Source organism: Triturus cristatus, chromosome 4_1, assembly GCF_964204655.1.
Source record: "Triturus cristatus chromosome 4_1, aTriCri1.1, whole genome shotgun sequence".
Classification (NCBI taxonomy): Eukaryota; Metazoa; Chordata; class Amphibia; order Caudata; family Salamandridae; genus Triturus; species Triturus cristatus.
The window spans coordinates 372,952,847-372,976,337 of NC_140585.1; the positions used below are offsets into that span (position 1 = coordinate 372,952,847).

General features: G+C 42.8%; 1 long non-coding RNA gene across 2 annotated transcripts in view; it reads left to right on the plus strand.

Annotated features, from left to right (window-relative positions):
- The window catches only part of LOC146854969 (uncharacterized), a 174,348-nt gene that overhangs the window by 144,887 nt on the left and 5,970 nt on the right, over positions 1–23,491 (plus strand). For both annotated transcript variants that reach the window (XR_014981261.1, XR_014981262.1), the window contains one exon: positions 10,894–10,992. This is a non-coding gene — a long non-coding RNA (uncharacterized LOC146854969). The remainder of the gene's footprint in view (positions 1–10,893; positions 10,993–23,491) is intronic.

Below are 23,491 nucleotides of genomic sequence, written 5' to 3' on the forward strand. Positions count from 1 at the left end.
TAGCTTTTTTTTTTTTAGTTCACAAACTGGTCGATATTGCGAATCGGCCCGGTTGTGAAGGAAAAATTGGTTGATACATGTGGCCCTAAGTATTTTGCTTCGCCTACTGTAATTTTGTATACATTTGCAATTGCATGACTATGCCGCGTGGTTGCCTTGTGGGCTTATGTTTAGCACAGTAGGCCAGAGTTGGTCGGTCAATGATAACAGCTATTGGCTTGAAAGGTGTGCAGGGAAGAGTTATGCCAGATGTCATACGTCTTACCTGTGTATTAGGAAAATTTATTATAAAAATAGTACACAAGGATTTTTTTATTGGGAAAGTATATGGTAAATAGGCCTCTAAAAGTGGATTAGTATCACACTATATTACGGGCCATAGTAAGGTATTTTGTTACAAGTAATATCACAGATTACCATAGTCAGCAGGGATTAGTTGTTAGTCACACATTCTAAAAAATCCTTGGAGTAGAATTTCACTGTGGTGATTTATGTTAGGCACCATTGATAGTTTGTGTATTGTTTTGACAATTATTTTGTACATATTTGTAATTTTATAAATGTATACCTGATGGTTGCTATCATATGCACACTTCAGTAGCCCTATGTTGTACATAGTGTCAAGCCATTGGTAAAGGCTAGAGGCCTTATCAGTTCACCAGCAAAAGTTATATCAAGATTCCTTTTGGTATTATCTTTTTATAAATAAAGTTATGACAAAGCAAGTAGACCTTACTTAATGTGAAAAGAAGGTATTAAAAGCAATAGGCTTTCAAGGGTAAACTGTTGCTGCACGGTACTAAAGCCTGTAAGCAGCTATTTTGTTACATGGAATCTCGCAGATAACCATAGTAGGCAAATGTTTTGGTGTCGGTGACCTACCAAACAGCAAAATACTCACACAAAAACCCGCTAGCCTATTTATACAAAGATTTAATCTTCAATCATTACTAACCCACCATTACTTTGATTTTCCATAGAAAATTCATGATAATAACATAAAAAGACGTAATTGATATTTACATTCAATATAGTTACTACGTCTGAAATTACACTAAAAACCACCGAATTTCATCATAGCAATTTCATCAAGCTCGAAGAGAAATGAGTAAAAACAGAACAAGACAAACCCCAAGCCATTCACACCAGGCACACACAGTCGCACATTGTAAAGACCCTACTCCCTCCCTCTGGATGTCTTCCTGATAGCACAGAGAGGAGACCTCCCTTCAATCTTACATAACTGGTCCTCTGCTGATAGCTGATTGACTGCCAACACTGAAACTAGGAAGTGTTGGCATCCATCTTGGGACTCTGCCTCAGCCGAGTCCCCCAAAAAGTTTAAAAAAAAGAAAAGGGGGCAGGGTAGGAATATCCTGACCCCCTAGCTCTCGTCCTGGCTAAAATTAAAAAAGAATCTCTGTATATTCAGTATACAATGTTTTCATAAAAATGATTTTTTTTTAATTGAGAAAAAAATAATTCTCTCATAGCGGTCACTTCTTTCCAGCATCACTTTTATAACACATAGTTGGCCATTTTAAGCCATGCAGACTTATATTGATGACTTCCAAAAGCTACAGAGCATATTCCAATATTGCAACTTTACTCTTTGGGACACGCCTCCCCTTCGAGTTCTCAATCATGTCGGCAACAGTTGTATTTAAATTTCCTTGAGCATGCCCGTTCACCGATAGCTAAATTGTTCCGGGATAGTCTGGAGCTCGATATTGCCCGCAGCACCCTAAAGCAATTTTAAGAGCAGGTCAGGCTCTCTAAATGCATGTTGCTTGCTCCTTTTCCCTCTTTTTTTGCCTGGCATAGCGTGCACTTATGACATCTAGATGAGAGGACGTACGGCAACTAGTGCCGGCTCAGCGTAGGTTAGCACGAGTCCCGGGATGAGATCAGTGTGCAGAGATATTCAGAAAACAGTGCATTTTTCCTCACATTTTAGAGTTTCTTCTCTACACTTAAGGCAATGCAACACCGTGATGTGGAGACCTACGGCAGTTAGTGCCGGCCTGGAATAGGTTAGGGAGAGCCCCAGAACCATACTAGGTTGCCGAGGTATTCAAGAACCTATGACACGCCTTACCCCTTACACCATTGCAATGCTGCATATTCAGAATGTGATGTTTTTATCAAAAAGGCCTTTCCTAATTCACCCAAAAAGATATCTCCCACAGCGGTCACTTTTTTCCAGCACCACACTTGAAACATATGGGGCTTCATCAAGCCATGCAGACTGATATCGTAGACTTCCAGAAGCAATAGAGCATACTCCAACATGGCGTCCACACTCCTTGGGACATGCCTCCCCTTCAAGTCCACAATCTGGTCAGCAGGTGTGGCTGTTGTATTTAAATATCTGTGAGCATGTCTGTTTATTTTCAGCTAAATTTTCTGGGAGCGTCTAGAGTTTGTGATTGCCCATGGCACCCTAAAGAAATATCTAGAGCAGACGAGACACTTTAAATGCATGTTGCTCCTTTTCTCTCCTTTTAGCCTATCTTAGTTTGTACCTGTAACTTCTAGATGAGGAATTTTATGGCAGTTCGTGTCGGCATGGCATAGGCTAATGAGAACTCCTGGACCATATTTGGTTGTGGAGGTATTCAGTACCAGATCACTTTATTATACATTTAGTTTCCTAGACAATCCATCTCCAACGACGATGTATCTCCATAATTAAGGGTAATGCAACCTAGCGCTATCGTAACTTGTAGGTATTTACTTTCACTGGGGACACATGATTTTCGTGTTCGTGTAATACATAGCACTGCTACTGGCCACCAAGTGTGCTTTAGTCTTGCTGGTAGCAACTTCCTTCGAGCACACAGATCAAATACACCTGTACTGTACACAACACTGCTATTGGGCAGTTATTTCCTAATCCCCCCCATAGGAACATTCTCTTCACTAGCTACATTACCATATGTTGAGATGGAAGTCTTCTGCATGTCTCTGGAAAGCGTGCTTCCCCTGCCTTATGCTGATCTCCAAGAAAGTGAGTTAAAAGTTACTATATGGTTTTTAGATCCATACTTCAGTGAACATGACAATCATGCTTGTCCACTGAGGATCTACCTGTTTACATGGATTGAGACCCTAGAGCTTGGCTCTGAGGTCAAGAGGAGACATGCAGAATGCACCCCTATTTCACAGTGAGTGGCTACTGCCCTCTCTACACAGGCTGTGATAGACTGGCAGTGGTGCAAGCAATCCATCTATAATCGGGGATACCTGTATTCTAACAAGGGTGGGCGATTAGCCACCCTTCTTTTCAAGTCTGTGCAGTCTTTCATGCCTGTGGTCCTTTTGCCTTTTGTCTACCTGATGTGTGTTTGAGAGTCTGTGGGTGTACTGGGGAAGGATGGTGAGTTGAGCCATTTTGAGTAATGTGAGCTGTTCCATTGGACATTCCAGCTACCCTATGCACCTCCCTATTCCTTGAAGAAGCCTGGTGGGCTGGGGGTAGACACTCTCTTTTCTGCGTTTCGCTGCACTAATTCTGCTAGGAGGGATCCTTTCTATTATGTAATGGTCAGCCCCCCCTGGTCTGGAGTTAGCTACAATTCCTCTCTTCCTTCAGAAACACACTGCAGATGTTCTCTGAGTGACAGGCTAGAAACGTAGGGACAGACTGGTGACAGTGGGAGGAGCATGACGTATGTGTTCATATGCATCTCACCTATCTACACTGTATTTCTTTGTGCACATTGAATGGAGAGTTTAGGACATAAGGACACAAATAGGTTTTTTGTCTGCTTCTAATACATATAGATTGAGAGTGCACTATCAACCTTTCCCTCATCACTTTCTGTTCTTAGGTGAAGGCTCTCATAATATAGGTTGTCACAATGGAATCCCAATTTGCAAAGTAATGCTGTCTTTTTGGTCTCACCTTTTTTTTTTTTTTGCATACTACTTTGCAGATTCCAAACCCCCCACCCTCTCACTTGGTCAACCATAGATTAAGCCCTTTATCATTTGGTCCTGAAGAAGGAGGATTCATATAACCTTTCCCCCACCGAAACGTGCATTGACTGTCATTGTTAGAGCTCCTAGTTCACAGCACAACAGCGGCAGAAATTGATGATCTATTCCTGTTGTATACTGTGGTGTATGTGGAGTGTGGCTGGGATTGGAATGAATGGTATACTTGAGAGGATGTGGTTTTTGTAAATGAATGAGAGAATGGATTGAGTGTTGGGGTGAAAATAATGTATACTGCAATTGTTCTTATTAATAATGAATAAAAGCGGTGTGAAAAATGTTTTGCGATATAGAAAAATGTGTAAAAATTGTTTCTGATATGGAAGAAAGTAAAGAATTGATGACTATTTAATCTTTTTTTAAACATGCAAATTTGCAAAACATAAATGGATTGAACATTGTTTTCGGTCAGACTTGTCTGCAATTTGAGCGGGTATAGAAGCAATTCAGGTTGTGTGGGATATTGTACTATAGTCATAGCGACTACCTACCACGGTTCAGAAACCATTGCTACAGATAGGTCACCACTGTGTCACACCCTTGTTGTTGGACATAGGGCACGCACTTGGGTATTAACTGCCTGATGCAATGCAAGTTTCCTCCGTAAAACAGGCAAATTGTGTTCCTCACTTAGCCACAGTGCTGGGGTTACATGTATATATAGATACTTACATTTGTGTATGGGTGTTATTCCCCCCCAACGCAGGGTGGTTCGACTCTAATTGACAGATCAAGAGGCAGGAATTCTACACTGTACAATTTCGTGTAGCTAATCTGCCAAACCCCTCTATTGTGCCATCTTTTTAATGACAAGACAAACCCTTGAGCTGGTTGCCATGGAAATAGAGATGATGTTACTCTTCGTGTCATATTTCGTCTGAGAGCATGAACATCTCTTTGTGTCCCCTTCTTCTCCACAAAGTGAGTGTAGTGTTGTCACAACATTCCAGCATGACTCAGAGCACATCATGATGTAGCTATCTAGTGCACTGGCATACCTAATACTGCCATTACTGACGATAAAAGTGGCTCACATAACATGTGCTCTGGCATTGACAAGCAACTGCATTCGATATAGTTAACATTTATGTAACTCATATAAAAGACACAGGTCTTCATAGTCCTTCCTTGCCTGCAGCTGTATAGGAAATGAAGATGAATTTTCGGATTTCAGACTTATTATTTTTTTGTTTCAGAGTTTTATATAGCGCGAGTTTGACTAGGCCTGGGTGGTAAATTCCGTTCCGCTCGCGGAATTTGGGTAATTTCGCGTTCCGTGGAGAACGCGGAATTGCCCAAAATTCTGCGTTCCGCGGCTTCACGGAATTTTTTGCTTGTTCGCGTTCTCAAAATGCGTGTTGGTGAGGTATTTCCCCCCGAGCACGCAAACAGCGTTCGTGAACGGGAAAAAAGCATCGCGAACAAGCAATTCCGTGTGTTCGCGGAAATTCTGCGTGCTTGCGGAGATTTTTTACCGTTTCGCGGAGCTTTGCGTAGCGCGACTGCGCAAATTACACCCACCCCTAAACTTGACCCAAAGGTATCGGGTATCAGAGCGCTTTACATAGCACCAGTTGCGTTACACATTCATTTTAATCAATTACATGTATGATCAATTAACTTTGCATTATTAATCCTTCGGGACAGTCTCGTGACACTAGGATGCTCAAACAGCAACAAGAGTGATCAGAATATCTCATTGTGGCTTGCGTGGGCTTCTCGCATTGGGAAATAGCTGCATTGTTTAATGCATTCGAGAGGTAAAGAACAAATGGAAAAGCGTAACAGCAGTTTTACAAATTTGGGACCTCCTAACAAGATGTCTTAGTGAGCTTCTATATTAAAATGGACCAAAACAACACAAAAAATTCCTACGCAAAAACACGTGTTCTAAAATAACGAAAATTAATAAGCATTCCATGTAGATAATAAAACCAAAGTAATAAAAGAGCGTCCTGAATAAGGTTTTGTGCAAATGATGAAACCAACCAAGACTACAATAGAAATAGCAGATGCTCCTTGCACACCCTTCTGTACTCTGAAAAACAAAAACAACAAACACAGCGGGAGGGTAAAAGGATTGGAGAGGCCCCACTGCTCCTTTTATCCAACTCAAAGGAAAGTGTTGAGCAAAACAGTGCCCACTTTGACAACCCAGATAAGTTCTATGAATTAAGATTTTCAATGTTAATGTACTATTACGAATACTTTTCTAATAAAAAGGTATTGTGTTTAAATATCTTCAACGTAAAGGACCAGAAATTATAAAGATCTATATTTATAATCTGTTTAGTCAATAAAGCCAGTATAATTTATAATTCTCCTTTATCCATAGACTTATTTTCATGCTGTTTCTTTTTTGTATTTCCTGGGGAATAGGATAGTTCAGCACAATGGATAGTACAGCAGGGAGATGTAGGAATTCTTGACTCACATTCTCTAAACTCTTTTCACTAAGCCTTTTTAAAAGAACTAATGGTTTCTGCATAAGCACGCATATTCAAATATGTATGGTGCTAAGGTTTGGAATTATACAGGTGGGTTCATGTATCTAAGCTATTTCCAAATGTACTCATCCAGTTATGTGTGCATTTTACTTTGCATTCCAAATACCTAATCGTTTCACACCATGGGACACTGCCCTTAAGAGTTGTCTCTTTTCCATAATAACTTACCGATGTATTATATTCGGTTGTCAGTGCCCAAGTATATTGCAGCCCAATCTATCTGACCTAGTTGCCTGAAAATGATCAACAAATCACAGTGCTACACAGTTGCACAAAGCCCCGATGACTGCATCTGTTTGCTTACAATTTTTAATGGGGTTACAGTGCAATGCTAGTTATTTGCTCGAGCTACTCAGGGCCTCAATATGACTTTGACGGTGCGGAAGCGGGACCGCCCGCTCCCACACAGCCAAACCTGTGGTTGATCCACCCACCAGAGAAGGAGCTTTCTCCTGTCTGCCAGGCTGTTCTTTGGCATTCCCACGGAGGTGCCTATGAAATAGTCACTGCAATGGGAACGTCAAAATAGGTACCTGCACAGCAAGAACTGCTGCAGTCCATGCCGTGCTGGTACTGGGGTGCATGCACACCGGGGGCACAACATGTACCCCTTGTATGCACCCCAATGCCCTGAGGCACAAGGAGGCATTGTAGGGCCCCATTTGTTTCCTCACTATCACGGTTTTTATGGTGGGCGCACCGCCATGAAAGCCGCTGCAGAGAGGAATCTAGTAATATGCTTGGCGGGACCACTGCGACCCGCAAAGCATATTGCGGCCTCAAAACTGCCACCACAAGGGATCTCTGATCCTTGGCAGTTGTGGCAATCCCAGCGTGGCCCGACCGCCCTGGTTGTAATAAGTCATGGACCGCCATAATCTCGTAATGAGGCCCTCAGACTGCAGTTGTCAGTTGCTTTGGGTGTACCTAATTTAGTTTCTGTCTCCCAAAGTGTACGCATTACATTTTAGATCAACATAAAGAGCTTTTCGGAAACATTCAGGAGAATCACATGTTGTAGAAGCTGCTATTCTCATGGTGCTGCTTGCAGCAGAGGGCAGTCCATGCCCTCTGCTGTGCTGCCCTTGTGATTTAACCAATGTCATTGTCCGTCACGGTTTGGTCACAAGCTTCAGATTTTGGTTTTCAGTGAAGATCGCTTCAAAGGTACAAGTCTATAGTCCTGGGATGTATTTTCATGCGATGTCTTTACACATCAGAGGTCGCATAAATTGACGTTCTGTATTTACATTGGATATCAACGGATAGATATGTGATGTCAGTGTCACTGCTACAAAAACGTTGGTGAAATTATACAATTTCACTAAATTGAAAAATTGCATTGGATTTACACTATGCCTCCTTTCATGGCTCATCTTCTATAGGAACTTAAGCATCTATATTTTACGGCGTCCTATATCCCTCTTTGCTCTCTGCTAACTACATTCTTTTGCATCTAAAATGGGCTCGAAATTGCAGGCTCAACTGTCGCTGGTGACTAAAGAGGAGAATTTATGTTAAAATATTTCAACGTTAAACGAGGGACTGTTACAAAATCACTGAAAATGCACCAGTAGTAGGACATTGTGATCAAAGCTGCTTGGAGAAGGTATTGCCTGGAATCCATGATGATGTGATCAAGCAGAATGCTGGTCATGTCCAATCTGTGCTGCCAAAAGCGAAGAAATACTGCCTTGAATTTACCATAACCTTCCAACTTTGGTCACGGATTGCTTACTGGACGCTTGTGCGATGCGCTCATTCACATAGGCAGGTCTTCCAATGCTTTTGAAAGATGGAACCTTTTCTCATAAACCCAGTACTTCAGGATTACTCTAATCGATTAGTGAATGAAAAGGTAAAGCATTCAACCTAATTGCCTTGGTGAACAACATTTTATTTACTATTTTTGCTGATCATTATCAGGAAACAAAAAAGGTTGACAAGTGAAGCTGTATGGTTCTGCATATTAACATTTTGCACTGCGTTGTCTCTGGAAGAAGGTTTGCCCATTTGAAATGTCCTCTTTCATAGAGATAATATAACAATGGAAGGAGAAATATTTCAGACCAATGTAAAAACTTTTTGAAAGGCTTGCCTGAATGTCTGTCATTCATGATAAATCCATCCCAGTGCAAAAGCATGTTGTGCATTTAGGACACTAAAACTCCTAAGAGCAGTGCAAGACGTAGGATTTTGTTTAAAACGCAACCAAACAACCGTACTTATGTGGTGGATTTAGCTGATATTATATCAGAAGAAATAAAATTGCCTTAACATAGTAATTGATGCAACTTTCGATGAGGTCATATTTGCAACTTTGAAAGTTGCATCTCCAGAAGGTTGCAGTGTGGAGTCAGCCTTCCAAAATGACAGTGATTTAACTCAGTATGTAAAACTGTATAAAAAAGAGCGCTCAAAAGGATACAAGAAAGGATTTTTAGCACCCCTGTGTGAAGAGACATGGTACAAAAAGTAAACATTTCTCTACTGAAAATCAGTCCTACTGGCTTTGGAAAGAGATTATGATGGGACTGGAAATAATACACACTTAGACGTGTACCTAATGTCTGACCCTAACCAGCAGCTCTAAAACGCGAGTCAAGATTAGTAATTTATTAGAAGCAAATCTGGGAGAGCTCGGTATGTGTCATCACAGCAAGGTGGAAAAGAGCTCCTGTGGCTAAGTTTCAGATCTTGGCACTTGGGACATGGGTTATAACCTTGTTTTGAGAACATTGATCAAATAAGGATTTGCAAACCCAGTGGGTCTTGCTTTGCTAATGCTGTACGAACAACGCTGCCGGCTTTGGCAGTGAATTCTGTCTAATTTCCCATTACGGCGCTAGAAAAGACACAATTTTATATTGATCTTCTAGCAGAGCCTTAACGAGTTGTACCTTCTGTGAGTCATTGGCACAACATCTTGAACAGCAGAAGGAATATGTATTTAGCTTGTGGCCGTAATCGTCAGGTGCCCCCTCATCCTCGCTGCGCCTGTTTCTCTGCGCCCCCATAGGTTTTTTTTTATGGTTCAGAGAAGAGGAGTGGTAGAGTGAGGTAAGAGTTTAGGGTTCGTGAGTGGGAAGAGGTAAAGAAAGTTAAAGAATTTTTAGGTGTCAAGGGTAGAGGATAAAGACGAGTAACATGTTTTTGGGATTCAGAATTGGGTAGAGGTAAAGGGTTGCAAGAGATGTTTAGCATTTATGGGTTGGGTAGAGGTATAGTGAGGGAATGTTTTTTCTGGGTTAATGGGTAGGTAGAGGCTTTAGGCCTATTATAGTAAGTATTATTCAGAGTTCGGGGTGGGTGGTGAGAAAGGGAAGTTAGGGTTTTTCAAGGTTCAGGGATGGGTTGAGGTAAAGGGAGATTTTGCTAAGTGGCAGGTAGATGTCAAAAATAAAAAGTATATTATAGACGTTGCAGTAAATATACATAGATATATATATGTCAAGTTGATAAAAGATGTATGTTTGTAACAAATATTTAGAATTGGAATATATCCCAACGCAACACTTGGCATTTACCCAAGCCTCTTGAACAGCGGGCAACACGGCAGGGACGCCACTCCCAACATACTACACACAATCCAATGCTCCATTCTTCAAAGAAAAACTCACTGGTGCCTTGGCCTCTATATAAAGGCGTGTTTTATTCCATGGAAGTCCCTACGCGTTTCGGAGTTTCAGTCACTCCTTGTTCACGGGCAGAGATTCCAAGTGCAATTAATTCTTTTAAAGTTACAGCGTCCATTTCCCGTTAACTTTAATAAACATAGTAGACATACTGTCAACCTCATTGTTGCAACATAAAGTTTTTGTTCAAAATTATTTCATTTATAAAACAAAGCAGATGTATTATTCCAATTCTAAATATTTGTTACAAACATACTACATCTTTTATCAACTTGACATATATATATATCTATGTATATTTGCTGCAACGTCTATAATAGACTTTTTATTTTTATGTAATTTGCAATACATATATATTGCAAATTACGAAAAAGTATATAATGCACAATTTAAAAAAACAAGGCATTGTAAAAATAAATATGCATTGCAATGACTGGCTGTGTAAAGATACTGTACTTTGTGGTACATTACAACTCGTTGTAAAGCTGTGTTGCAATACATATGTTGAAATGCACCACAAGGGTTTCTTAGTTATGTCTGATATTCACCAGTGCATCTGCCTTTTAACATATCCCAAATGTGTTTTTTTCCTTGAACCGTGGCTTCTGATATTAACGCACATACAATTCCACATTCCATCTGTACATATGACAGATTGTACCAGAATTACATTCATGGACATAAAAAACAAAACCCTATTTAACCAACAAGTATTTTTATTGATCGTTCATTCATCTTTTTACTCATCACAGGCTCCATGAATGATAGTCGCCCCTCCATGGTCACTTCACAATTCCAGTCTGCTTTCAAGCCGAATGCCTCTGCATCCGTTAATCTGTCCTTCCACTGAGGTGAGCATTCCAGTATGCCCGAGCTGTCCTGTATCATCTTGGCTATTAAAACTGTCCTCATTTAGTATCGTAACATTACATAACACTTACTACCTCTATTTGGGGCGTTGAAGTGCATGCCCACTTCACCTTGCAGCATGTGTGGTTGGAAGGATGTTGTCTTTGTTTTTATCTTTTGTAGGAATTGTTTCCTTGTCGTGCGTGATGACCACTGAAGTGTGGTTGTTGTGTTGTGAGATGCAGTGCTTAGCAATGTGATGGATGGAGAAGTGTGAGAGAGGCAAGCAGTTTGTGGTTTTCACCAATCTGGCAGCTTTCATCAACTCTGCAGGTCTCATTCAATCTGATTCTGGTTTAGGAGTTTGGCTTGACCCAGCGCTGATAAATGTGAACTAAACCCCACATTAACTATGATATTATAAGTGACACCATCTACAGACCCTTTTTACCAGGCAAGACAAGAGAATGTAAAACATTAAAAGGGTATGAAACCAAATGACAAACATATGTGAAGTAGTCTAGCTAACATGGTGTATCCTAGAATATTCCATGAAAGTGTTCATATCAAGAGGGATAAAGCCTGAAGATTATAGAAAAGGGGGAGTGGGGAAGGGAGTAGAGGACAGAATGTGCACACTCGCACTGATACATGGTCTACACTTTAAGCAAAATGGAATCAATGCAGATACCTAGAAGGTTCAAGGGTACAGAGCTGGCAACCCCCATGGTGCTACTGTGTCTCACACAGCATCTACTCCCTTCACAATGTCACTCTCTGAAGAGCAGATATATCACAGTGCCAGGAATGTTGAGCTGGAAACCCCTGCACCAGTGCCTAATGTGAGCCCGTGATTGCAGGTAGGGCCTACCAGCACTCATTTTTAGGCACTGGCACATACTTTTCCTCATCATGCTTTGAACAAGGGAGGGAAAACACAAAAGGTTAAATAAGGAGGAAAAGAAAAACGGAATATCAGTGACAAAGGAAGAAAGCAGGGATGAAAAAGGATGTGCAGGCGGGAGATGGAGGACAACTTAACAAGCCTTTAAAAGGGGCACAGAAACAGTGGAATCACTTGTCATTGGAAAAGCAATGCAACTTAATTTGCATATATTTAACCGGCACTGGTATCACACCATTCCTGCTTTATTAAAACATTTAGAATTTTAACAAAGTGGGAAAAACAGAAGCTATTTATAGCATATTTGGTACAGCCAAATGAAGTAGTAACAATAAAATACGCAGACTTGTTGTCTCCCAATTAATTACAGGTGAAGAGTCCACCTAGAGGTAATTCCTTCAATATGTTAAAACCCTTGAGGTTGTAAAACTAAGTCCCAAAGGTTCTTGGTTGAAAGAGTCCTTGAGTTAGCTTCACAGAACAATGGGCGACATATTTTGGCACCTGCCTTTGGGCCTTCTCAGGACATTAGAACAAAGACACCGATTAGAAACAAATTTACCAAACTGTAAGGGAAGTGGAATTCCTCTGCCTGCGCACCATGCCATGATTAAGGAGACTTTTGAAGGTATGACAAATTGTCCTCTGTAGTGAACCCCTCATACCTGTGCTATTTAATGTTCGGAGTGTGCGCTTTTTATTTTAATCGTACTTTGCATCTTGCACTTTAACCTCCCTGGCAGGTGGACTCTTATGAGTCTTTTTCAGTGCGCTCGGGACTATGGTCTTTCTAATCGGTTCTTATGAAGGACGTTTTTCTTGAGGCTTTTAAAAAGGGTGATGTTATAAATTGAATGCTGTTTTAATTTTTTGGCACTGCAGCTAGTTGTGAACTTGCCATTTTTCCCTCTTTTTGCTATCCTGCCCTAGAGCGGCCATTTTCTGTTAGTGCACTCTCTAGTGTTGCAAACAACGCGATGTGCAGACCTTCCTCAGGTATTAAAGCAAGGCTGCCTCATGTTTGCGCACTGTGCGAGCTAAAGGCAAGCCTGTGCTCAGGGCCCAGCGTACTGCCCGTTTCTCCCCCAGCAGGACCTCATCATATTCAGTAAGGAAAAACTGTTATCAATTAGATCATCTCTTTTCTGATCTACTTTTCCCTTGGTGCTTCTGAGCCCTGATATCCCTAGGTGCGTTCTATCCCTCAGTAGTATGGATACTAAATTAACACACTCCCTTACTAATAGCGAGCCCTTCGTGAACTGTAGTCAATATGCAATCCTGAATAGTCTTAGTTACTAAGTAAGGGCCTGGGCTATATTGCGTTATAGTTAATGTATGCTCCTTGTTGGCCCATGCAGCTGAAATGCGTACTATGTTGGAGGATTATACGTTTGATTGTTTATTTGTTACAGAGACTTGGATAAGGGAAAATTGAGGTCCTAGCGTCGCTCTTGCTATATCCGAGGGATATGTTATCGGAACTGTCAATAGACCTAACAGGGTGGGAGGTGGTGTAGCTTTGATTCATAGAAACAATATAACCTGTTCCTCGTGGACTGCACTTACCCTATTGGAGGCCGAAAGGTTAACAGTCTCTCTTTCGGTGAATCACAACTGTACCGTGTAAGTTATGCTGATATACAGTCGCCTGGTCTCTGCAAAAAAAACTTTTAGATTCAATTCAGGAGGTTATCTCCGCATCATACCTGGATCTGACTTTCTAGTTGTTTCGGGCGATTTAAATATACAGTTTGATAACATTTCTGATAATAATACTCAAGATCTATCAAACATTTGCTCAGCTTTTGAACTTCATCAACATGTGAAGTCTTCCACCAGTCAGGCCGGGCACATACTAGACCATATTTTTGCCAAGCCGATTCAGATACATATACATGTATCCATAGCTTTTCTTTTTTCATTGTCTGTTTAGCTATTTTATGAGCAGAACCAGCCTACTCACAAACAAGCTGCACTGACTTAAAAAAAATATTACTAGGAAAAAATCTGTGTCACCTGGATAATCAAATAGTATCGGAATCTATGAGCTGGGAGGCAGTGGGAGACACCAAAGCCCGAAAAGAGACTGGCTAGATAGGTGATCGGAAGTAGGGACGGGAAAGTTTGCCAAGGAGTGTGAATAGAGTGTGGAAGGCACCATGGAGCAAGGAGGTTGGCTGGGTAACAAACACAACAGGTAAGGAACCGAGACAAAGAAACACCAACCAGTAACATACTGGGGATTGGGGAAAGGGGAGGAGGAGAAGGAGTGAGTCTTGGGATTCAAGGAGGAACTGTCTTGCACGTTTGGCAACTGCTATGATACTGCTCCTTTATTTTGTGAGACCCAGTCGGTGTGTGGCGCTCCAGGGCGGTACGTTTTTTTGAAGACCCACTTGCAATGGTGATCTCAGCCGACGAAAGGGCGGGATTTCCTGCCTGATGCAGCTTACTCTGCACAGCCCGGTACAATTGTCTTACTCGGACCTTTGAGAGTTGGTGATACTCGATTCCCTCAGGCCACTATCCAGGGTCGGCGGCCTCTGTCTGTTTGGGAAGCCCTTTTGCTCCTCTGTCTTACTTTCTTTCTCTGGCTTAAGCAAGTCCTAATGATGATCCCCTTAAAAGGATTGAAACGTCATTGACTAATGCCACAGACCCTTCTTTTAGGATGTGTATAAAAATGGGCCGTGTTCCTACTTCATGATATACAAAGTTTTGATCACAGATTTGCCACTTGTATGTCTCACTTCCAAAAGAGCACCAAAAATGCTTTTTCATTATTTTGTATACTGATTAAAATAACCATTTGGTAGAAACACATCCCTGTGATAGTGTTAACCGTGGGACCAGTTTTTTTTTGCATATGGGGATGCAAGGAGGTGCAGACCTGGGAGCAGCGGAAAGAAACTCATGTAGAGGAAAGAGCAAGGCAAGCACTCACATTGAGTGCTAAATAAGAACTGAAACATACATATGAAATTACTCATGAGTAGTTATCAACAAATAGTTTTTTCCAGGTTGGGCTCCAAGTGCCATCATAGCTAGACGGTGATTTGACAACTTGTGTTGTCTGTGAGGTCGATCAGTAGAAAGTACACGGTTTTTGATAGTAGCTGTGTACAGGTTATCACTCACTGGACAAAGATGACGTTTCCCAAGAGCCTCATGGTTTCTGGAAAAAATTTAATATAAAAACACTGAAGGCTTGTATAAAAATAAGTATATAGTAAATGATTACTTTTATCCCCAAAAAGTCTGAAAGTTGTAGCAGAATAGATTGCATAGGTTACATTCCGAGGGACAAGTGCACTTATGCCTGATTTCCTCATATGTCAGTCTTTTGCTTGATAGGAACATTGATGTTTTCTCCTGTGATGAGAGGTAAGACAGCTAAAGAGCTACAGATGGAGGGCGGGAACTAAAACAGAAATATAGGGAACTGGAGTGAGCTAAGAGATAAAAAACTAAAAGGGAGGAGCGCTAGAGAAGGAAAGAGGGCGAGAAAGAAGGGGAAGGCATAGAGAGTGGGAGAGAAAGATGGTGGAGACAGAAAAGCAAAGAGTGGGAGATAAAGAAAGCGGAGGCAGAGAGAAGCAGAGAAAGAGTGAGAGAAAGAAAGGGGAGCCAGAGAGGAGCAGAGAAAGAGGGAGAGAAAGAAAGGGGAAGGCAGAGAGAAGCAGAGAAATAAAGTGGGAGGCAGAGAGAAACAAAGAGTGTGAGAGAAAGAAAGGGGAGGCAGAGAGAAGCAAAGAAAGAGGTAGAGAAAGAAAGTGGAAGCAGGGAGGAGCAGAGAAAGAGGGAGAGAAAGAAACTGAGAGAAAGAAAGGGCAGGCAGAGTGAGTGGGAGAGAAAGAAAGGGGCGGCAGAGAGTGAAGGAGAAAAAGAGGAGGCAGAGAAAATGGGAGAGAAAGAAAGTGGAGGCAGAGAGAAGCAGAGAAAGAAAGGGTCAGGCAAAGAGAAGCAGAGAGAGTGGGGGAGGAAGAAAAGTGAGGTAGAGAGAGTGGGAGAGGGAAAGGGGAGGCAGAGAGAGTGGGGAAGGGAAAGGGGAGGCAGAGAGAAGCAGAGATTGTGAGAGAAAGAAAGGGGAGGCAGAAAGAAGCAGAGAAAGAGGGAGAGAAAGAAAGGGGGAGGCAGAGAAAGAAAGTGGGAGGCATAGAGAGTGGGAGAGAAAGAAAGGAGAGGCAGAGAGAGTGGGAGATGGAAAGGGGAGGCAGAGAGAAGCAGAGAGTGGGAGAGAAAGAAAGGGGGAGGCAGAGAGAGTGGGTGATGGAAAGGAGAGGCAGAGAGAAGGAGAGAGTGGGAGATGGAGATGGACAGGGGAGGCAGGGAGTAGGAGAGAGAAAGGGGAGGCAGAGAGGGAAAGGGAATGCAGAGAGTGGGAGAGAGGCAGAGAGTGGGTGAGTGAAAGTGGAGACAGCAGCAGAGAGTGGGATAAAGAAAGGGGAGAGAGAGAGTGGGAGAATGAAGGGGGAGGCAGAGAGAGTGGGTGAGAAAGTGGGAGGCAGAGAGAGTGGGAGAGAAAGAAAGGGGGAGGCAGAGAGAGTGGGAGATGGAAAGGGGAAGCAGAGAGAGTGGGGAGAAGGAAAGGGGAGGCAGAGTGGGGGAGAGAAAGGGGAAGCAGAGCGAGTGGGAGAGAAAGAAAGGGGAAAGCAGAGAGTGGGAGATGGAAAGGGGGAAGCAGAAAAAAGCAGAGAGAGTGGGAGAAGGAAAGGGGCGGCAGTGAGTGGGAGAGAGAAAGGGGAGGCAGAGAGAAGCAGAGAGTGGGAGTGAACGAAAGTGGGAGGCAGAGAGTGGGAGAGAAAGAAAGGGGGAAGCAGAGAGTGGGAGATGGAAAGGGGAGGCAGAGAGAATCAGAGAGTGGGAGAGAAAGAAAGGGGGAGGCAGAGAGAGTGGAGATGGGAAGGGGAAGAAGGGGAGGTAGAGAGAAAGGGGAGACAGAGTGGGAGAGAAAGAAAGCGACAGTGTGAGCTCGGGAACATGAGTACATATGGCTGACATTCTCAGCTGCTTAGGAAAGTTGACCCTGTGGTTTGAGAGGTCATTCTCAAGTGATTAACTTGCTAAAACGCAGACCACTAATCCATCAGCAGGGTAATATTGTCGTACCTTTATCAGGAATGCGCTGCGGTGTGGTGAACCGCATGCGCGCTTCTGCCTTGCAGAAGGGGCTCTGGGCCAGGGGAGGTGAGTGATGGCGGCTTCACCACAAAGTATCGCCATCCTAATTAGAAAGGTTGCCAGGAGCGGTGTCTGCTCACACACTTTGTGGCCGAGACCAGGGGGGCCCTGTTAAATCGAACAGACGCAACCAGGCGCGGGACGGGGGAGTTAAACAAAAGCGACCGTGATTCAGTGGCTTTTTTCGATTAACTCCTGTGTCAACAATGACCAGGGTTAATCAGTCTCTCGAGTCTGAAGTCCGTGCTCTTGTGTGGCTGCTCAGGGCGCACACGGGCAGCCCATTACCTTAACTCACACGGGATGTGCTATTTTTGGAAAACACAACGTGCGAAAAGTCGTGAAAAGCTAACCCGTTCTCATTAAGTGGCACTAAAACACCAGCAGCCATTTCTCGGTTTAGTGAAACTGTATTGTTAACACTTCAAAGGCTCTTGACATGTTCCTGGTTTGATAGCTAAAATGCAGGTAACGGTTAATGACAGTAGAATTTGAGGGACTGATTTGCCTTTGGTCTAAAACCCAACCGTGGCATGCACAAGCGTCGGGGAGTGTTTTGAGGCAGAAGCTGCATGTACAGTGTCTTGCAAGAGTTCTTTCAGCTTGTGATAGCACGCGAGAAATATTCTGTTCTGATTTACAGTGCCTGCATGCAGATGTGCAAGGGGGTGTCCTTCACTCTTACCTGCATGTGTGCCCCTCTGCATCCCTAGGGGCCTGGGAGCGTTACTACCTGGGCTTAGCCTCGTTGCCCCTGTCAAGTAAGCTTTTCACGTGCCTTATGTTTTTTGTAGATCTCTAAAGTCTCTGGGTTCCTAACTGAGTCTTCCAGCGGCCCAAATGCATGTGCAAGAAAAAAGCTTGCTCCTGAATCTGGGTTCCAACCTATGAGTAATTACCTCCCGCCCCTCACATAAATTCCTCCTCACAATGCCTTATTGACATTTGTGCATGTAAAAAGAAACACAACACTCTGAGTTTCAGATATTGCAAAGGGGTAGCACTTGTAATATCACTGCGTTACCACACATTCTGTGGTGCGAATCTCAGAATGGGGAGGTTATACTGCACCTGGAGATACGAGAGGGTGTTACCACCCATAAGACTGGTGCTGTCAGAATGCGGTCTTCCATTTAATGTTCACAATTGTGAGTATTTGCTTTAGTTCTCAACACCACCAATGTGCTCCATCCACACCCAGAGTCTCTGTAACGAATGAATGTGTGTACACTCCTGAATAAATGACCCACAGATCTCAAAGCATCAGCTGCCAAGGTGTGTATGCCAAATACATATTTTGCTTTACCTTGATTTTGTTCAATAGGAAGATTCTAGCCAGGATCCGTCAGTTTTACCTTCACCGCTCCCTTGTGTATAAACTTTTAACAAAGACAGGGACTTAATTTACTCTCATTTTTCTCTTTCAATTAGCTTACCACACATGGCTACCTTAATACCTCCATCTATGTTAACTGTGACCACCACAGTTTGTCTTCAGGAAAGGACCCTCTTAACTTTTAAAAATCCTTATTTATGCTCACATTCAACTTGAATGCTTTCATGCTGCCTCAGATTATTTCTACCAAGGAATCAACAAATGCTTTCCTCTTTTTAAATCAAAGCAGATAAGCAGATGTTCCAATTAATAGAAACTACTGGACCCGTAAGATACTGGAATATCAGTATTCAGAATGGCTTTGACTTCACGGGAGCTTTTCAGCCATCATAAATAGTACATTTTAGCTATCTCTGTATGTATTTGGCTTCACATATTTATACCTGGCCCTTCCAAGAGGGAGTATATAGACTGTTAGTAAATATTGGCATTGTTTTTGACCTATCAATGACACAGACTGCCAAAATAGATAACTTATTTCCAGAATTTTAGGAATATGATAACAGTGGGCTTAGAACCTCAATTTAACAAGATTTTTGTTCCTCCAGCCAAATATATCCTGTGCCTGGCTGTTCATAGAGATTTTTGAAACCACATGGAATTCTATTATCACATTTACAGCACAAAACTCCCTTCGATTCCAAGTGGATCTGTTGTGATGGAACTTTGTGGTGTGTGAGAAAATGCCTCTTTCTGAATGGTCATCCCCTTTTTTTGCTGAATTTTATTGCTGGTTTTAAGACTCTGCACACTGGGGCACCACTCTCCACCTCCTAGTGCATGTGCTGTGAGCTCTAAAGCATGTAGAAATTGGCAAATCCCTAATTGACTTATTTAACTTTTTGATAAGGCTGTTGTTTCTGGTTTGGAACTACACCAATGGCATACAAAGTTGGATGTCACCTGCTGCCTCTATCGTGTCATCCACTAGTGTGACAAAGGAAAACATGGCTTCAGTCCGACTATTGTAGTCTGACTGCTGCAGCGTAAAACTTGCAGTGAGACCTGTTAAAATGACCCCTTTACATTTTAGTAAGTCAGCCTCGAAGCTTGCAAGGTAGGGTACACAGTATTTAAAAGTAGGAAATGTAGAAAAATAATGTTAAAATGCCCCTGCGGTGACAAGGGCCTACACGCTATTTTCACAGTGGCAGACATAGCTGCCCCATATTAAAATACTAATAGAGCTATCTTGGGAATCAAGCTGGAAAAATAATTAAACCACTATTTTTCATAGGTATTAAAAATCAAATTCAACAGTGGAGTTGGATTTCTTATAAATATTAAGGAAAATAAACCTTTAGAAAGTTACCTTTTTCCAGCCTGAACTGTCAGAAGGCTTATTAGCCTAACCCTCTGCCACCTCCCAGCCTGTGCTCAAGCCTGGGAGTAAGTGTAAAAGAGGTGTGAAATACCTCCCAGGAGCACACAATATGCTGACCTGACTGAGCAGAGATGACTCCTCTGAACTCCACAGAATATTCAGAGTGGGGGCTGTGGGCATCCTGTTGACACCACAGTGTCAAATCCTGCCTGACAGGTGGGTTGAAGCACATTAACAAATGGGGCACACTTGAAAGGGAGAGAACAGGATGCTTGACAAGTATTGTTTATGCGTTGTCTGGTGCTGAATGACTCTGCTTTAGGGAACAGTGACTGCTTCAAACTGTATTTTAGTGTTAGATGTGGGAGGAAACTGGTGATTTCCCTATGACACTCCCACACACCCACACCCAGGCATCAGAGCCCACGTTCAGTGTCAAGAAGACTTTTCGTCATCTTAAAAATGCCCCTGCACGTAGCAAAAAGGAACTGCTAAAAAAGTGGGTACGGTTACTTTTGGTTCTTTCCAAACAAATATGTTCCGAGGTAAAATACAAACTGGTTGTCTTTCCTATAAACAACTTAGTTCCTTTGCTTCCTTAGGCCGGAACCATTGCTGCCCTTTTAACAATCTTAGGCCCCAGTGATGATTCTCCAAAGTGTTTTTCTGGGGGAGAATACTGTGCTGGTCAATTCTGAGATATATGGTATTCCGGCACTCAGAACAATTGGATATGAGAACTCTGGGCCCGGTTTTACAGGGTGATTAAACAAGGAGTATGTGCTTTTCCAAAAGCGCAACATTCAATTGGTCTACAGGTATAGCTACTCTTTCCCATCTGTCTGGCCCTAACCATATGTTCTCACCCTGTAAGGACTCAAAATTCTTTTGAGAAATGAAAATGGAATCTATACTGCTAAGAAAAAATAGCAACCTCATTTGATACAGATGTCTGTATACCATCCTTTAGGAACCATGCACATGGCAGTTTCTGATTTTTCCATAGTAGAAAAAAATCTCATACTCCTTCTTAAAATATCTAAAAAGATATACTTTAGTTTGTGTGGTATAATTGCCAATTTCACCAGGATTTATTTTTTCGTTTTTAGGGTGTTTTTTCTAATATTTCAAGCAAAGCACATACTGTTTGCTGTAGTGGACTGTGAGCCCTATACAGAGAAGCCTATTAGTTGCTATGATGGGTTGTTTTGGAAATGGGGGTCTCTAGTTGGCAGTAGTTTGTACCCTGTCCAAGTAGGAACCTTCACACTAGTCAGGGTAAGGGAGTCACACAGCTAAGATAACCCTTGCTTACCATGTTGGTACAAGCAGTCTGGCTTTTCTCTGAGGCAATGTGTAAAACATTTGTACATACACACACAGTAACACAGTGAAAACACTGCCAAAAGAGTCCACACCAGTTTAGAAAAATAGCCAATATATTTCGGTTAAAACAACACCAAAACAACAACAATCCAACATACCCAAGTAGAAATATCACTTTTCACAGGTTAAGCAAATGTAATCCATAGGAACCTATGGATGCATCACATTTAGCACAAAGTTCCAGGGATGCATAAAAATTCAAAGACTAAAACAGGCACAGGTTACGTGAGGCACCGGAAAAACCAAGCAATGCATTGGTTCCTTACTCCCAGGTAAGGTGATGCCGCGGTTCCTTACTGTGAGGAGGTGATGCTTCAGTTCCTTACTGCTAACCAGGGGAGGTGATGCGTCGGTTCCGTACTGGAAGGGGAGTGGATGCGTCGGTCTCCAGACATGTGGCCTCGGCTCCTTACTGCTGGGTAACATCGATGAAGAAACGGTTTTGAAACATGATGCGTTGAAAATCCAGATGTGCTGTGTCGATGTGGCTGCAGCAAAGCAGCCGATGCATCGATATCACAGCCGCAAAGGAGACGATGCATCGATTTTTCACCCGCAAAGCAGAATGGGCTGCGTCGTAAATGGAGCGGGTGTCGATGGTGGTGCGGTGCTTTTTCAGCCGCACAGCAGACACTGCGCGATTCTACTGCCGCACAGCGGTGATGCGCGCATTTTTCAGTCACACGACGGTGCTGCATCAAGAAAATGGGTTTTCAGAGTCTCGGCGTGGATTTTCTCACCAGTTTGCACTTCCAAGGGCCCAGGAACTTGATTTGCCACCACTTGGAAAGTCAGGGCTCTCTGTAGAAGAGCCAAGGCACTGATAGGTGAAGTCTGAGTCTTCTTAACCAGAGGCAAGCACTCACAAGCCCTTGGAGAACCTTAGAAGCAGGATTCCGAAAGCAAAGTCCAGTCATTTTACTCCCACGACAGAAGTAGAAAGCAGCAGGCCAGCAGAACAGAGCAACAGACAGAGTGTTAATCCTCCCCACAGCACCCAGCTCTTCTTCCTGTCTTCCTGGCAGAATGTCCTTTGTCCAGAAGTGTTCTGATTTGAGAGTGTCAGAGGTCCAATACTTATACCTCTTTCTGCCTTTGAAGTTTGCAGACTTCAAAGGAAAGTCTTTGTAGTGCACAAGACCCTGCTTTTGTCTGACCTGGCTCAAGACACACAACGGTGATGTGGAGACAGCTTTGTCTGAGGGAAGGCACAGCCCTACTCAGGTGTCAGTGACAACTTCTCCCACCACTCTAGGTCAGGAAGGCTCATCAGCCTCGTGATGGCCCATCAGGACACACCTTAACTCCCTTTGTGTGACTGTCTAGAGTGAATGCACAAGAACCCTACTGTCATCCTAACCTAGACATGGATTCTACATACAGGCAGAGGCACAGAATGGTTAAGCAAGAAAAATGTCCACTTTCTAAAAGTGGCATTTTCAAAAGCGCAATTTAAAAGCCAACTTCACCAAAAGATGTACTTTTAAACTGCGAATTCAGAGACCTCAAACTCTAAATCTCTATCAGCTCTCCATAGGAAATTACACCTAAAAGATATTTCAAGGCAATCCCAATGTTACCCTATGAGAGAAATAGTCAGTGCAACAGCAAAAAACGAAATTAGCAGTATTTCACTATGGCACGTAAACAGACCAGTACATGTCCTACCTTTTAAATAACCTGCACCCTTCCCATGGGGCTGCCTTGGACCTACCTTAGGGGTGTCTTACATGTAATAAGAGGACAGGTCGGTGCTCTTGCCAGGTCAAAACAGCCATTCAAAACTGTGCCAACAGACACTGCAGTGGCAGGTCTTAGACATGTTTGCAAGACTACTCAAGTGGGTTCATCAGTGCAGCAGGTCCATCAGTTGCATTTGATTTACAGGCCGTAGGCACACCTGGTTCACTTTACCAGGGACTTACTAGTAAATCAAATATGCCAATCATGGGTAAACCAATCAATAATGCAATTTAGACAGAGAACTTTGGCACTTTAGCACTGGTTAGCAGTGGTGAAGTGCCCAGAGTCCTAAAACCAGCAAAACAGGTCATAAAAATTATGATGAAGAAGGCAAAAAGTTTGGGGATAGCCCTGCAAAAAGGACCAGGCCCAATAGGTAGAATACTTGAATTAACCACAGCCATTGGCAGTCGCCTGGACCATCGCTTTTTCAGACTGTCACTGTGAACAGAGACCAGCCATATGTAAACCAGTCTTGGTCCTGTTCCAAAAGGAACAGTGCAGCTCAAAGTGCTGGGCCAGATCCCCTCCAGATGGGACCACAAGCTACCCCAGACCGGTTTC